The sequence below is a fragment of the Nyctereutes procyonoides genome, unplaced genomic scaffold, assembly GCF_905146905.1.
Source record: "Nyctereutes procyonoides isolate TBG_1078 unplaced genomic scaffold, NYPRO_anot_genome, whole genome shotgun sequence".
Taxonomy (NCBI): Eukaryota; Metazoa; Chordata; class Mammalia; order Carnivora; family Canidae; genus Nyctereutes; species Nyctereutes procyonoides.
In genome coordinates this window covers 758,042-772,091 of record NW_026575152.1, presented here as the reverse complement: position 1 = coordinate 772,091, position 14,050 = coordinate 758,042, and the positions used below count along the sequence as shown (strand labels likewise).

General features: G+C 34.6%; 1 protein-coding gene and 1 pseudogene across 1 annotated transcript in view; one reads left to right on the top strand and one right to left on the bottom strand.

Annotated features, from left to right (window-relative positions):
• Nucleotides 1-11,027, bottom strand: part of LOC129501920 (carbonyl reductase [NADPH] 1-like) — a 31,346-nt pseudogene extending 20,319 nt beyond the window's left edge.
• GRID2 (glutamate ionotropic receptor delta type subunit 2) overlaps nucleotides 1-14,050 on the top strand; it is a 1,428,782-nt gene that overhangs the window by 980,082 nt on the left and 434,650 nt on the right. The gene's annotated exons all lie outside the window — the stretch shown is intronic.

Here is a 14,050-nt window from a genome sequence, read left to right as displayed (position 1 = left end):
AAATGCAAGTTTTAAAAAGTTGTTTAAATTTAGTAGAAACATAATGCATTAAAGTATAGATTAAAATTCAGCCTTTTAAACAAGCATGTGGAGTGCTATGAAAGTCAAGAGTTGACAGTGACTGTAAATCTCCCTACTGATTTAGGGAAAAGATTGCATAATTGGTAATCAAGGCAATTTGTGTTTTTCTGAAATAAAACCTTGCACACTGAATTAGATCTAGAAAGACTAGACATTTTTTTCTAAATCCAGGAAAAGTGATTTTTAGCCCATCTAAATTATCTTATGCTAAGATTTTAATAGTCTTTAGATACAATAAACTGTATAGTTTCTTTGGAAAGAATGTAATTTCTGCCTGAATGTGTCTAACTTCCAGATAGAAATAAATGTCAGAAGAATTATATTGTGAATATGCCCTTGAATTTACATAAAATACTGCAATAAGTTGTGACTGATGTGAAAAACACAATGGGACTATTACATAAGCAAAAGTTTTGAGTATACTATAAAAATAGACTTCAAGCACCATACCAGTTGCAAACTAAAGCCCTCACTCATAAGTCAAGGTCATTGGAATGTTGGTTTGATGATAATGAATGAGTTGCAGCATGTAATACCACCTGTTAGGAGGATGGATTAATTAGAAAATTTAGATTGCGCCAATAAAACCAATACTAAGGATTGGCTCCTGGTATAACCAGACAATTTAATTTGGTTCCATGTCCAAACTTAGTACTGTTTGCAACTTCATCTTCCTCCATTTTATAGCTTAAATCTGCATTCTAGTTTTAAGAACTACATGTTCCTCCCTGAATTCCTACTATCCTTCCTTACTTCCTTGTCTGTGCTTGTTACCATTAATGTCACCTAAGAGCTTCCTCAGCACTGCTTCCCCCAGCCTCACTCACTCCCCTCCACCATCACCTCCCACACTTACCTTACATAAAGCTCTCTGTCACTCAAGACCTAGACCAAAGACTGACTGTCTTCTCTTTGGAACCTCTTCTGATCCCTTCCAGCAGGAAGAACTGTCCTCACAGTTCTTTTTATTATGTTTTGTTTTGTTTTTTGTTTTTTTTTTTGATATGCAAAAGACTTTGCACATAGGTTGTGGAATCAGTCTTAATCCAGCCAATGTTGTATACAGTCATTAGATTAGCCCCTCCCACAAGATATGCTTTGCCTTCTGAAATAAACTATTTTCTAAATTATAGTTTTTTGCATAAAGTTCATCATTCCTCTGAAAGTAATAATTAAAGAAATAAATTCCTTATGGAGTAGAACTTGATATCATAAAAAAGTCAGTGTCTTCCTAAGACTTAATCCAAACAGAAGTTTCTATTCTTAAAGTGAGCAAAATAATGATGGGATATTGTGAAGCTACAATAAGAAAAAAATAAATAAAATAAAATACCCAGCACAAGGTACTTGGTAATTTTTTCCTCTTTATTCCTAATGGCCTAAGTGAGAGAAGAATAAAAAGTAGTTAATTGATATTGTAGCTTACCCACCCATGTAATCAATGTTCAGATCTTATTCAGAAAAAAAAAAAAACAAACATCATGGAGTTGAATTCATTTTATGAAAATTTTAGAAAATACTTGTTACTTTTTCTACAATGTTACTGTTCTGTTTATGAGGGAAAAGTGTCTGGAATGGAAGTGTAGGAAGAAAGAAGTATCAGGCTTTACCTAAATTACCTATTTATCCAGAAATTAACCACAAGGAGCCAAGGTGATGGTGATGGGAGAACCTAGATCCTTCACTTGAAGTAGTCAGGAAGTTACAAAGGAGCAAATCTCCACAGTGCGGTCCTAAGGCAAGGCAACTAGAATCTCAGTAGTAGTATTTCAAAAACTACTCTGTAACTTCTAATAGTGTCACAGCTTCAGAAGAGAAAGTACAGATTAGGAGCATTTCTCATGGCAAGAATGCATTCAGAGAAATTCGCTTAATTAAGATGAGGTTAAGAGTTTAATGTAACTAAAAAACATTTGCTTCTTTTCATTTTGCTTCAGAATACATTTTTAAATATTTTACTAATATATAAATGTGTGATATCAATATGTTAGGTGGCTATGTTGATACTCTGTTGTTGAACTAAAAGGCAAAATTCACTTAATCAAGTGATTATATTAATTGTAGTCACTTGACGATTGGTCTGATACTGTATTACTAATTCTGGAAGCAAAATCTAGTTGAAATTTCTCTATTACGTAAATTTCATCAATAGCAATCTATCAGAATTACAGGTGTAAAAGCTTCCAGTGTGTTCTGAGTGAATGGATGGATAAATTAGAGGGCACTATTCTCTTCTTCCCTAGTTTGACCCTTCTAATAATTGAACATAAGCAGCTGCTAACTAAAGATATCTAACTCTGATAAATTGTCTCCACATAATTAAATATCCCAAGATTTATCTTAAGATAGGCATTTTCTATCAAGAAACATAGATTTGTTATCTTTTCCCATCATACTCTACTGGCAATATCTTCAAATGATGTTAGACTTTTCTTCATTGAATGCCTTTCGCATTAGAGACAAGGATACAGGCGGAATGAATGTATGCAATGGTGTGGTCTTTACATTGTTTCCAGAATGATATTGAGTTGATACAGCAGTTGCGTTTATATAAGCATCAGAAAGTTTCAAAATAATAGCAGTGCAATCAAAATTATTATTATACTTAAGGATCTACTCTGTACTTAAGCAACCTCCAAAACAGAGCACTTCTATTCCCTCCAATTATCAGCTAGGTGTCTGCTGTTTGGAGTCCAAGACTTCAGAGCTTGTGCTAAATGCATGCACTGCCTGGGGCATTCCTGGTGCTCTCAGTGATGGACAGGTGGTATCCTGCCCCTCGTGTATAGGCTTAAGTGTTAAGCCCTCACATGGCCACCTTCTTGTAGAAGAAATGGAGTCGAACTGCCTCGGAGGCTCCATCTGTCCAAAGAGAATTGGCTAGCCTGTAACTCTAAGCTTTCTTACCTACATCCTTTTTTTATTATCAACATTAAAAATGAGACTATTCTTTCATATATTCTGTTTTCATTGAACTGTTAACCATACACTGATGTTTTGTGTCAAAGTAAGAGTTTGTGTTTATAATACAACTTATTCTGATTTATTTTTGTCAAGGTTTGAAGCGGTCTCTTCACATGAGTTTCCCAAATTTATTTTTCTTGAATTTCCCCTGTTTAAGCACATTTCCTGTGCTTAATTTCTATGTTTTTCTCCACGTGATGTGAACAGAAGCCTTGTTAACGTGAGAAGTTTTGCTCTTTTGAAATAGATTTTCTGTTCCTTGACTGAATCTTTCTCAGTGATCTAAATTCTTTCCTATAATTTTCTTTCAAGATAAATATAGTATTTATCTCACTGTCAAACAATGTACATTCTTTTTTTCAAAAAAAAAACCCTATAAAGTAGCAACACCCTTTTAAAAAGTTGAAGAAATCTATTTTTAAAATGATAAGTTCATTGTATGTATATATCATTATAAATGGTCACTTCTGATCCTGCAGAGTTTTATACAAAACTGTGGTGAATTTTGTGCAGAAGAAAGGAGCTCCATAGTTGGATGATTAACTGTCAGCCATTTTGTTTGAATGAGAGCATAATGAACCTTTTTGTTTTCTATTATCATGTTGACACAATCAGATAAACTTATGAAAGAAAAATGTTAGTTGAAGCAAAGAAAATAGAGGTGATTCCTTCCTACTTTTTTTCTTAAGAGACTGGATTCAGTGTAACTCTGAGAAACTCACTACATCTATTGCTTTATAAAGTAGCTTACTGAATGCATTGGGATATGTGGCAAACCCAGACATTGTTAGATTTCCATAGAGAGAACTCTTTTTTTTCCCCCATTTTATCTCGCCTATTGAAATATCCTTTATGTCTCCTTAAGCAATTTTTAACAGTTACCCTAGAGTTCGCCATAAATATCTCTAGTTAATCAAAATCGACCTCTAAAGTATTTTTATATAATCTCATGTGTTGTATAAGGACCTTACAACAGTATATTTTCAATTATTCCTTCCCATCCTTTGTGGTACTGTTGTGCCACATCTTATTTTATTTTTTAAAACATACATAATATTTGTGTGTATGTATGTGTGTGTGTGTTTTAATTCCAGTGTAGTTAACATACAGTGCTATTAGTTTCAGATGTACAATATAGTGATTCAGCAATTCCATACATCATCCAGTGCTCATCACACCAAGTATAGTCTTTAATCCTCATCACCTATTTCACCCATCCCACCCAGCCCCCTCACCTCTGGTAACCATCTGTTTGTTCTCCATAGTTAGGAGTCTGTCAGGGTGCTTGTCCAGCTCCATTGCTAGTGCATGCAACTCTTAATCTTGGGGCTGTGAGTTCAAGCCCCACATTGAGGGTAGAGTTTACTAAAAAGTTTTTTTAAAAAAATAAACTATAAATTAAGAAAGAAAAAAAAATTTAAACTCTATTTCTTGGTTTGTCTCTCTCTTTTTTCGCCTTTGTTCATTTACTTCTTAAACACCACATATGAGTGAAATTATATGGCATTTGTCTTTCTCTGAGTGAATTTGCTTAGCAATAAACTCTCTAGCTCCATCCATGTCTTTGCAAATGGTAAGATCTCATTTTTTTATGTCTGAATAAAATTTATATATGTATAAATTTATGTATATATGAATTTATATATGTGTATAAATTTATATGTATTTACATAAAATTATGTATAAATTTATATATAAATACACACACACACACACACCCCACATCCTCTCTATCCATTCATCTATCAATGAACACTTGTACTGCTTCCATAATTTGGGTATTTTAAATAATGCTGCTTTAAACACAGGGATACCTGCATCTCTTTGAATTAGTGTTTTTGTATTTTGAGGGTAAATATCCAGTAGTATGATTATTGGATCAAAGGGTATTTATATTTTTCACTTTTTTGAGGACCCTCCATACTGTTTTGCATAGTGGCTGCACTAGTTTGCATCCCCACCAACAATGCAAGAGGGTTCCAATTTAAGAGATACTGGTTACCTAATTTTGCCTACTCTGTAATATTCAATTCAGGTTCCCCCAGTTCAGGTGTCAACATGTATTGCTACCTATAGAGTGTCCTTATTTTGAGAATTTAAAGACACAAGAATTGGGATTGTTTCTCTAACAAGAACATACACATATATTTATTTTCTTTCACATAAAAATATACACCTAATATAGAATGGGTTATGATATCAATTTGCAATTTTTCCTGATTTAAGAAACAGCAGTCACCTTTTTTTTAAGGTTTTATTTATTCATGAGACACACAGAGAGAGAGAGACAGAGAGAGAGAGAGAGAGAGAAAGGAAGAGACACAGGCAGAGGGAGAAGCAGGCTCCATGCAGGAAGCCTGACGCGGGACTCGATCCCAGTTCGCCAGGATCAGGCCCTGGGCTGAAGGCGGCGCTAAACCGCTGAGCCACCTGGGATGCCCAGCAGTCACCTTTATAGTCTGTGTGGCTAAGACCCGTTTTCTTCTGTATGTCGCACAAAACAGCTTTGGGATTTCTGCTTCTTGTTTCAGAGCTCTTACTGTTATTTGTAATATGGATGTACAACCTACATTGATCCTGAAATATTTAAGGTGGCTTAAAAAGTATCCCTATGTTAATCAACTAAAGATAAGTGAGGCAATTAGAGCAAAGGGTTCATAAGGTAATAAAAGTATGTGAAGCTAGAGTAAGGTTTGACACCACTCTCCTAGCAGCCAAGATAACAAGTCTAGATCAGTTATGTGGTTTCCAATGTATATTAAAGTGCTTAGGGATACAATTATTTTTGGCACCGAGAGAAATGTGTTCCCTTTTGTCTTCATAAAGAACATATTATGAAAGGCATTGACTCACTTAAAGGTTTAAATTCTGACAAAACCGCCCAATAGTTTATAAAAATGGCAACATCTTGTAGTATGTTAATAAATTTCATGTTACAGGTCTTCAGTGTTATTTATGAATGGATACTACAGTTTGGTTTCACAGGAACATTACTATGGCACGTGACTGCTTGTGAGGGTGTGTTTATGAGTGTGTGTGTGGTAGGAAGAATTGCTTCTCTCTGTGGAGGAGGGTTGAGGGAAGAAGGAGCCTCAAGAAAGAATGATGCTACAATTCCAGTCCAGTAACAAAGATTCCTATGGTGTAATTAGAAATGTAGTTACTATGATATCTAGGGAACATAAAAGATATTAGTATTCGCTTGTACATATGTTAATATTTAATCTTTACTGATAGGTGTCAACATCAACTGATTCACCTTTCATTTTTCTTTTTCTTTGTATTGGTTTTACCCTCATATTTCTTTATCATTTTAGTAACAGTAACCTCTGTACATGCAGTTTTATATTCTTTTTTCTCTCTCTCACACACAAAAAAATATATATATATATTTATATATATGAGATCATTTATATAAATGAGATCAAATTTATATAAATGAGATCAAATAATACTTGTTTTTATCATGGAGATTTTTTTGTTCTTTCTTCCATCTTATCAACATCCTGCATTTCATTTTTGCCTTCTACTTAATATATTAAAAGCCTATTGTTATTAATTTCATATTTTTTCTATACTTATATATTCATATACATATACTACATATATACACATATTCTCCTGTATATGCAAATACACACCTATACACACAAATATTTGTTTTATTTTACTAGAAAGAGGATATTACTATAAATATTTTAAAAAATATTTTTTCTCACTCCGATTAGCTCATAAAAATCTCTTTGAGACTCTAAGTCATCAAGCATGGGTCTAATTTATTCTTTGAAATGACTATATAATAAACTCATGGAAGTAATTTTTCACAATCAATTCATTCATTCCCCTATGGGTGGGTAATGACTTATCTACAATTCTTGGTTGCTTCAAAAATTGCTACAGTAAATATCATTTATCTTAAATACTGAAATAAGTTGGAATAGATTCCCCAAAATGCAGTTTCTCAGTCAGATGTGAGTATGCTTTTAATTTTAGTAGATCTTAATAGATCACATGCCTAAAAGGCTCTAACACTTTATATTTGCACTAAAAATGTATAATAATAGTACCTTTTATTTCTATAAACCCTCCAGCAAAAATATAGGTTTTAATAAATGTGCCTATTTAATGGATGTAAAGAGGTATTTTTAATCTATTTTTTTCCTGCTCCTGAAATTGGAGAAACTTTTCATATATTTTTTAAACATTTTATTTGTTTTTTTATGGGAGGGGGGGATTGCCCATTATTATGCTTTGTCTATTAGCTTATCTTTTTCAGTTTGAAAGAATTGTGTATAGAAAGTTATTCCTTATGTGTCATCTGATTGCAAATAATTTTTCCAGACCTGTTGTATCTCTTTTTTATTTTAAAGATTTATTTTCTTATTTGAGAGAAAAACAGAGAGAGAGAGAGAGTAGGGGGAGAGGCAGAGAGAGAGGGAGAGGGGAAGCAGACTCTCCGCTGAGCAGAATCCCACACTGGGCTCAGTCTCAAAACCCTAAAATAATTACCTAAGCCAAAATCAAGAGTAAGAAGCTTAACCAACTGAGTTGGTTACCCAGCTACCCCAGTTACCCCAGACCTGTTGTGTTTCTAATGACTTTTTTAAAAACTAAGGCTTCAAAACTGCTTATACAGATAAATAATGTCTATATTTTGTTTTATAACTGAGTTCTCCGTGTTATTTGACAAGATTTCCCAAACCACAGATTATACATTTTCTAAATTTTCCTTAGAGATATTTTCTTTTATTTTTTTGATATTTTCTTTTATATTTAAGACTTTACTTCATCTATAATTTTATTTTACATAAAATAAGGGTTTCATTTTAATTTTCCTTCAGATGTTTAATCAATTTATCAAATGAATAAATATAATCACCCATTGAATTTAACAGCTAGTATCTTTGTCAAATATTGACTTCTTATTGATCCTGAGAAAACTGCCCTACTTCCTTTTTTAAAGATATATTTATCTATTTTAGAGAAAGAGAGAAAGTGTAAGTGGGAGGAACAGAAGGGGAGGGAGAGGGAGAATCCAAGTCGATTCCCCACGGAGGACAGAGCTTGGTGCAGGGCTCTATCTCACAACCTTGAGATGAGGACCTGAGCCAAAACCAAGTGAGGGTCATTAATGGACTACCCTGCCCAGGTGCCCCCAAACTGTCCTACTTCTGTGTTTGATCTCTTTGTTCTTCTTTTACCAACACTATGCTGTTTTAAATATGATGCATGTAAAAAAAATTAAATACAATGTTTATATAATATGTTTTGATAAAGCAAGACAACAATTTTCTATTTTTCACAGTTCTCTTAGTCATATTTGGACATATATTTTTCTATGTACAATTTAAGATCATTCTCTCCAATTCCTGCTAAAACACTACTGTGATTTTAATTGAATTTTTATTAGATTTATATATTAATTTTAAGAGATACAGTTTGATCTCAGTGAAGATTTACAAGATACTGACTATGACACAGCAGGGTAGAGGCAATTTGATCAACATTAAATGGTATAAATGATAACTTAGAATAAGAATCTAAGTAGGAACAAATATACTAAACCACATTTGCACTTTCCCCCTACTCCATCAGTGAATTATGGAGCAGTGTAGTGAGTACTCAGCTTTGTATGCATTTTTAAGTATTGTTATTTACTCCCAACATTTTGTGAGATCATTTTCTTTTCCTTTATAATTTACCATTAGTTTATTTTTGCTGATTCTCCCAGCTTTGTATATTTATAAGAAGTTGGTATAATAGATTTCATAACTGGTGATTTGTGTATGCTTATTTGACAAAGAGTATTTTCCCTTAAGCTGTAAAGTCCACTGGGGCAAGAGTCAAATCAAATTTTGTTATTGTTCCCCCAGATCATAGTGTAGTGATAACATAGAAACATAGAAAATTCCCTTTTACACTGATATATGACTACCATACTCCCTGTATGATAATACTAAGTGTGTGTGTGTATGTTTAATATTTCTGGCCATGGGTGTCATTAGGAAATATACTTCAGATACAACTGATAACACATATATGTATTTGCCCTATAAAATAATATTTACCTATCCTATCTGGATTGAATCGTGATGTTATTTATTTTACATGATTATATCTCATTTTTATGTAAATCAAGGACAGTGAAACTGGTTTCATGACGTAATAAAGGGATAAAATGGTTTTAAAAATTGCCTTAAGTATTATCTTTTTTCACATCTGAGAAATAATAATAATAACATAGTAATAACAACACACATATAAGGCAACTCTATACTAGGTAGTTTCGAGTGTTTTGTAGACATTGACTCCATCTTTATGACAAAGTATGGAGTTGTTACATGTGTACACAGAAGCACTAGGGGCTTAAATAACCCACCCAAAGGCACAGCAAGCAAAAAGGGTTGCGTATGAATAAGATAGTCCTTTTATAGTCAATGCACCTAACTACAACAGTCTGTCACCTCTCCATTAGCAGAAGCTTGGCCTCTCAATGTCATTCTACTGGCTTCAATGACCAGGAGGGTGTGGGTAGGACGTGATGATGAGAAATATGTGTGGTCCAAAGAAACTAAGGTTCTGATGCAACTATTCTTTACTCGTTCCCATATCTAGCTATGTGTTCTAATACCAAGAATCCATACTTAGGAGACACAAGGTAAAAGTTGGCAATGCTTTACTAATCATTTCTGTTCTCCCCCACCATAATTTCAAGCTTGTCTAATTCACTGCAGTGCCCTAGAGATATTAATGATATTTAACTGAACAAATAGCAGCTCAAAGCCTCAGAAGACATCAGGAATTCTGTCACATTAGTATTTTTGGTATCATAATAGGTGTGATTTTTTATGGTGTCTTCAAAATAAGCACACACCCACATATGTACAGTGCTATAGTATTGATGAAAGTGGGTTATGTGATTGTTTTAGAGAAACTCAACCAAGATGAATTGTCAGTAAAAGCCAATGTTCTGCTACCTTACAGTCATTCTGTTCATGATAGCATTTTCAAATGGTATTCTGATTATGCTTTTGCAATTCTGGGTATTCTGAACACAAACTAAGACTCTTCATTTACATTTTACCATAAAAGAAATCAAAAGTATACAAGTCAATTGTTAATTACTTTATATATATATGCAGCTAAAAGCTCCAAGTGATTAGATTGTTTCATCTTTCTCATCCACATTTTATGGGGGAATGGTGGTGTCAAAAGGCATAGACCAGTGGTTAAAAGCATAGGCTTTAGAGTGAAGGGGCCATGGTTACAATTTTGGCTCTGTGATGTAATAAGTGCATTAGTGTGGGCAAATTATGTAACTTCACACTCTTTAATCTGTAAAATGAAGACAACTCTAGGACTTCCTCTTAGATTTTTTAAAGTGGTCCTCACAGTATCTGGCCTACCATAAACACTAAATGGAAGATTAATTCTGTTATAATTTTCAAAACTAGATTCGAAAGGTGACATAAACAGCAAGCATGTAATCTCTTGGTAACTAAGACAAACTTCTGGTGGACTCTTCAACACTAATAAAAGTCATTTAAATTTTCAGATTCACTTAGAGATGTTCAGACTGAAAATGATGTAAAATGTTTGTCTATTATTTGGTCCTCTCATTTCTCCCAAAGATTATCTTTTATTAGTGAGACAAATGCATATATTTTGCCCATTCTCTCTTTTATCAAGGTGAGCTTTGTAAATTTTAATTATTATTCACAGAATGGTTGAAATGGAGCACCATCTGACATGATAGGGCCTTCCACAAGGTGATGCTCATAAATTTCTTTGCTTTAGTAAAGAAACAACTTGTAATTTTACATACTTAGAGGAAAATAATAATACAGTTTCTCCAATTTTTTCACATTGTGTATATCCCTAGAGAAATAGCTACAGTCCTTCTCCCCATACCCTTACGTCATGAGCATAAGGAGCAAGGGCATGGTCATCCCTGCAGTACTTACCTCTGCATCTTGCACCATATCCGTGGTTTTGTTTTCAGGTACCAGGTGCTGACTGAGGATCTATTGTATGTTTAAAATGGTGCTTGACACTGTGAATAATTCAAAAGCTGGGGAAAAATTGCAGGAATGTTAACGGAAAAAGATATGGGCTAGGAACAGACCTAGGAAGTAATGGATCACAGAAAGTAAACCATTACTATTGTTGCCAAAAAGAACAGAGTTCTTTCAGAGCCTTTTCCTTCCCAAGTAAAACTTGGGTTACAATAAAGGTTACAATAAAGTTAGAGATAGTTTTTGAATCAGATAAATTTGTGCCAGCAGTTAGACATCCAAACTTTAGACATCCAAACAGAAAACATCAGTCACTCCATCCTTGCCACTACATTTAACTTAGTGGAGGCTCTAAAGACTTAGGTTACAAATTTTTATTTTTTTTTGCATTTTTTAATTTATTTTTTATTGGTGTCCAATTTACCAACATACAGAATAACCCCCAGTGCCCGTCACACATTTACTCCCACCCCCCACCCACCTCCCCTTCTACCACCCCTAGTTCATTTCCCAGAGTTAGGAGTCTTTATGTTCTGTCTCCCTTTCTGATATTTCCCACACATTTCTTCTCCCTTCCCTTATATTCCCTTTCACTATTATTCATATTCCCCAAATGAATGAGAACATATGTTTGTCCTTCTCCGATTGACTTACTTCACTCAGCATAATACCCTCCAGTTCCATCCACGTTGAAGCAAATGGTGGGTATTTGTCATTTCTAATGGCTGAGGAATATTCCATTGTATACATAGACCACATCTTCTTTATCCATTCATCTTTCGATGGACACCGAGGCTCCTTCCACAGTTTGGCTATTGTGGCCATTGCTGCTATAAACATCGGGGTGCAGGTGTCCTGACGTTTCATTGCATCTGAATCTTTGGGGTAAATCCCCAGCAGTGCAATTGCTGGGTCGTAGGGCAGGTCTATTCTTAACTCTTTGAGGAACCTCCACACAGTTTTCCAGAGTGGCTGCACCAGTTCACATTCCCACCAACAGTGTAAGAGGGTTCCCTTTTCTCCGCATCCTCTCCAACATTTGTTGTTTCCTGCCTTGTTAATTTTCCCCATTCTCACTGGTGTGAGGTGGTATCTCATTGTGGTTTGGATTTGTATTTCCCTGATGGCAAGTGATGCAGAGCATTTTCTCATGTGCATGTTGGCCATGTCTATGTCTTCCTCTGTGAGATTTCTCTTCATGTCATTTGCCCATTTCATGATTAGATTGTTTGTTTCTTTGGTGTTGAGTTTAATAAGTTCTTTATAGATCTTGGAAACTAGCCCTTTATCTGATACGTCATTTGCAAATATCTTCTCCCATTCTGTAGGTTGTCTTTTAATTTTGTTGACTGTATCCTTTGCTGTGCAAAAGCTTCTTATCTTGATGAAGTCCCAATAGTTCATTTTTGCTTTTGTTTCCCTTGCCTTCATAGATGTATCTTGCAAGAAGTTACTGTGGCTGAGTTCAAAAGGGTGTTGCCTGTGTTCTCCTCTAGGATTTTGATGGAATCTTGTCTCACATTTAGACCTTTCATCCATTTTGAGTTTGTCTTTGTGTATGGTGTAAGAGAGTGGTCTAGTTTCATTCTTCTGCATGTGGATGTCCAATTTTCCCAGCACCATTTATTGAAGAGACTGTCTTTCTTCCAGTGGAGAGTCTTTCCTCCTTTATCGAATATTAGTTGACCATAAAGTTCAGGGTCCACTTCTGGGTTCTCTATTCTGTTCCATTGATCTATGTGTCTGTTTTTGTGCCAGTACCACACTGTCTTGATGACCACAGCTTTGTAGTACAACCTGAAATCTGGCATTGTGATGCCCCCAGCTATGGTTTTCCTTTTTAAAATTCCCCTGGCTATTCGGGGTCTTTTCTGATTCCACACAAATCTTAAAATAATTTGTTCTAACTCTCTGAAGAAAGTCCATGGTATTTTGATAGGGATTGCATTAAACGTGTAAATTGCCCTGGGTAACATTGACATCTTCACAATATTAATTCTGCCAATCCATGAGCATGGAATATTTTTCCATCTCTTGGTGTCTTCCTCAATTTCTTTCAGAAGTGTTCTATAGTTTTTAGGGTATAGAATCTAGGTTACAAATTTTTAAAATATAGTTTTTATCTTTAAACATTTTTTTTGTCTTCCCTGAGATTCAAAACTGACACATTATTAAGAAAAAGGCCATTACTGTAACATAGTTTCTTTGCAAGTTCACAAGTGCCTTCCCTGTTTCCCTTCCTTCTCAATATAGGTCCCCTGAGCTACATTGTGAGGCGTAATCTTCTCCCTTAGAACTGTCTAAATACAGTAAGCCCCAGTAAAAACAGACGGTCGGTGTGATAATTTTTAACAGCCCTGGAGATGTCCATATGCTATTCAATAATGTGGCATCTGCATGGCCCTTTAGCTGTGGAGTGTACTTTAGACATAAGCAATTTTTAAGCAACAAGGTGTCAAACTATTCATCCCTGTGAGAAGAATCAGTGCTTCTGCCCCCCTGAGTATAATCAGTGAAAACGTTTAGAGTGTTTTTAACCACCCATCCTCCCCAGGCACAGGACATGTTCTTTTAATACAGGTACTTTATTGTGTCTCCAAGGTAAAAAAAATTGTGAGGTAAAATACTTATTCAGTTAACACTAAAGTAACTAAGTCATTGCTGTACTGGCATTTCCTACCAAATGAAACATGGGAAAATTCATCTGGCTATGGATAGTGCTTCTATTTCCTTCTCTCCTACAGCTATATACTGCCAAGTCTAATTCGGGCACATTCTACACAAATAAGTAAGTAGAATAAGATAAGTTTAATAAATAATAAACAACTAGAGATCTAATAGGTAATAAGTGAATTCTGAAACAACTAGAGTAGCCCATTTCTTTTGTCTTGAATCTCTAACTAAAACCAATTATTGTATCATTATTCTAAGCTCTATGTCCTCTCCTCTTTTATCTTTTACTATCTTTGTGTCTCTAACATCAACGTACA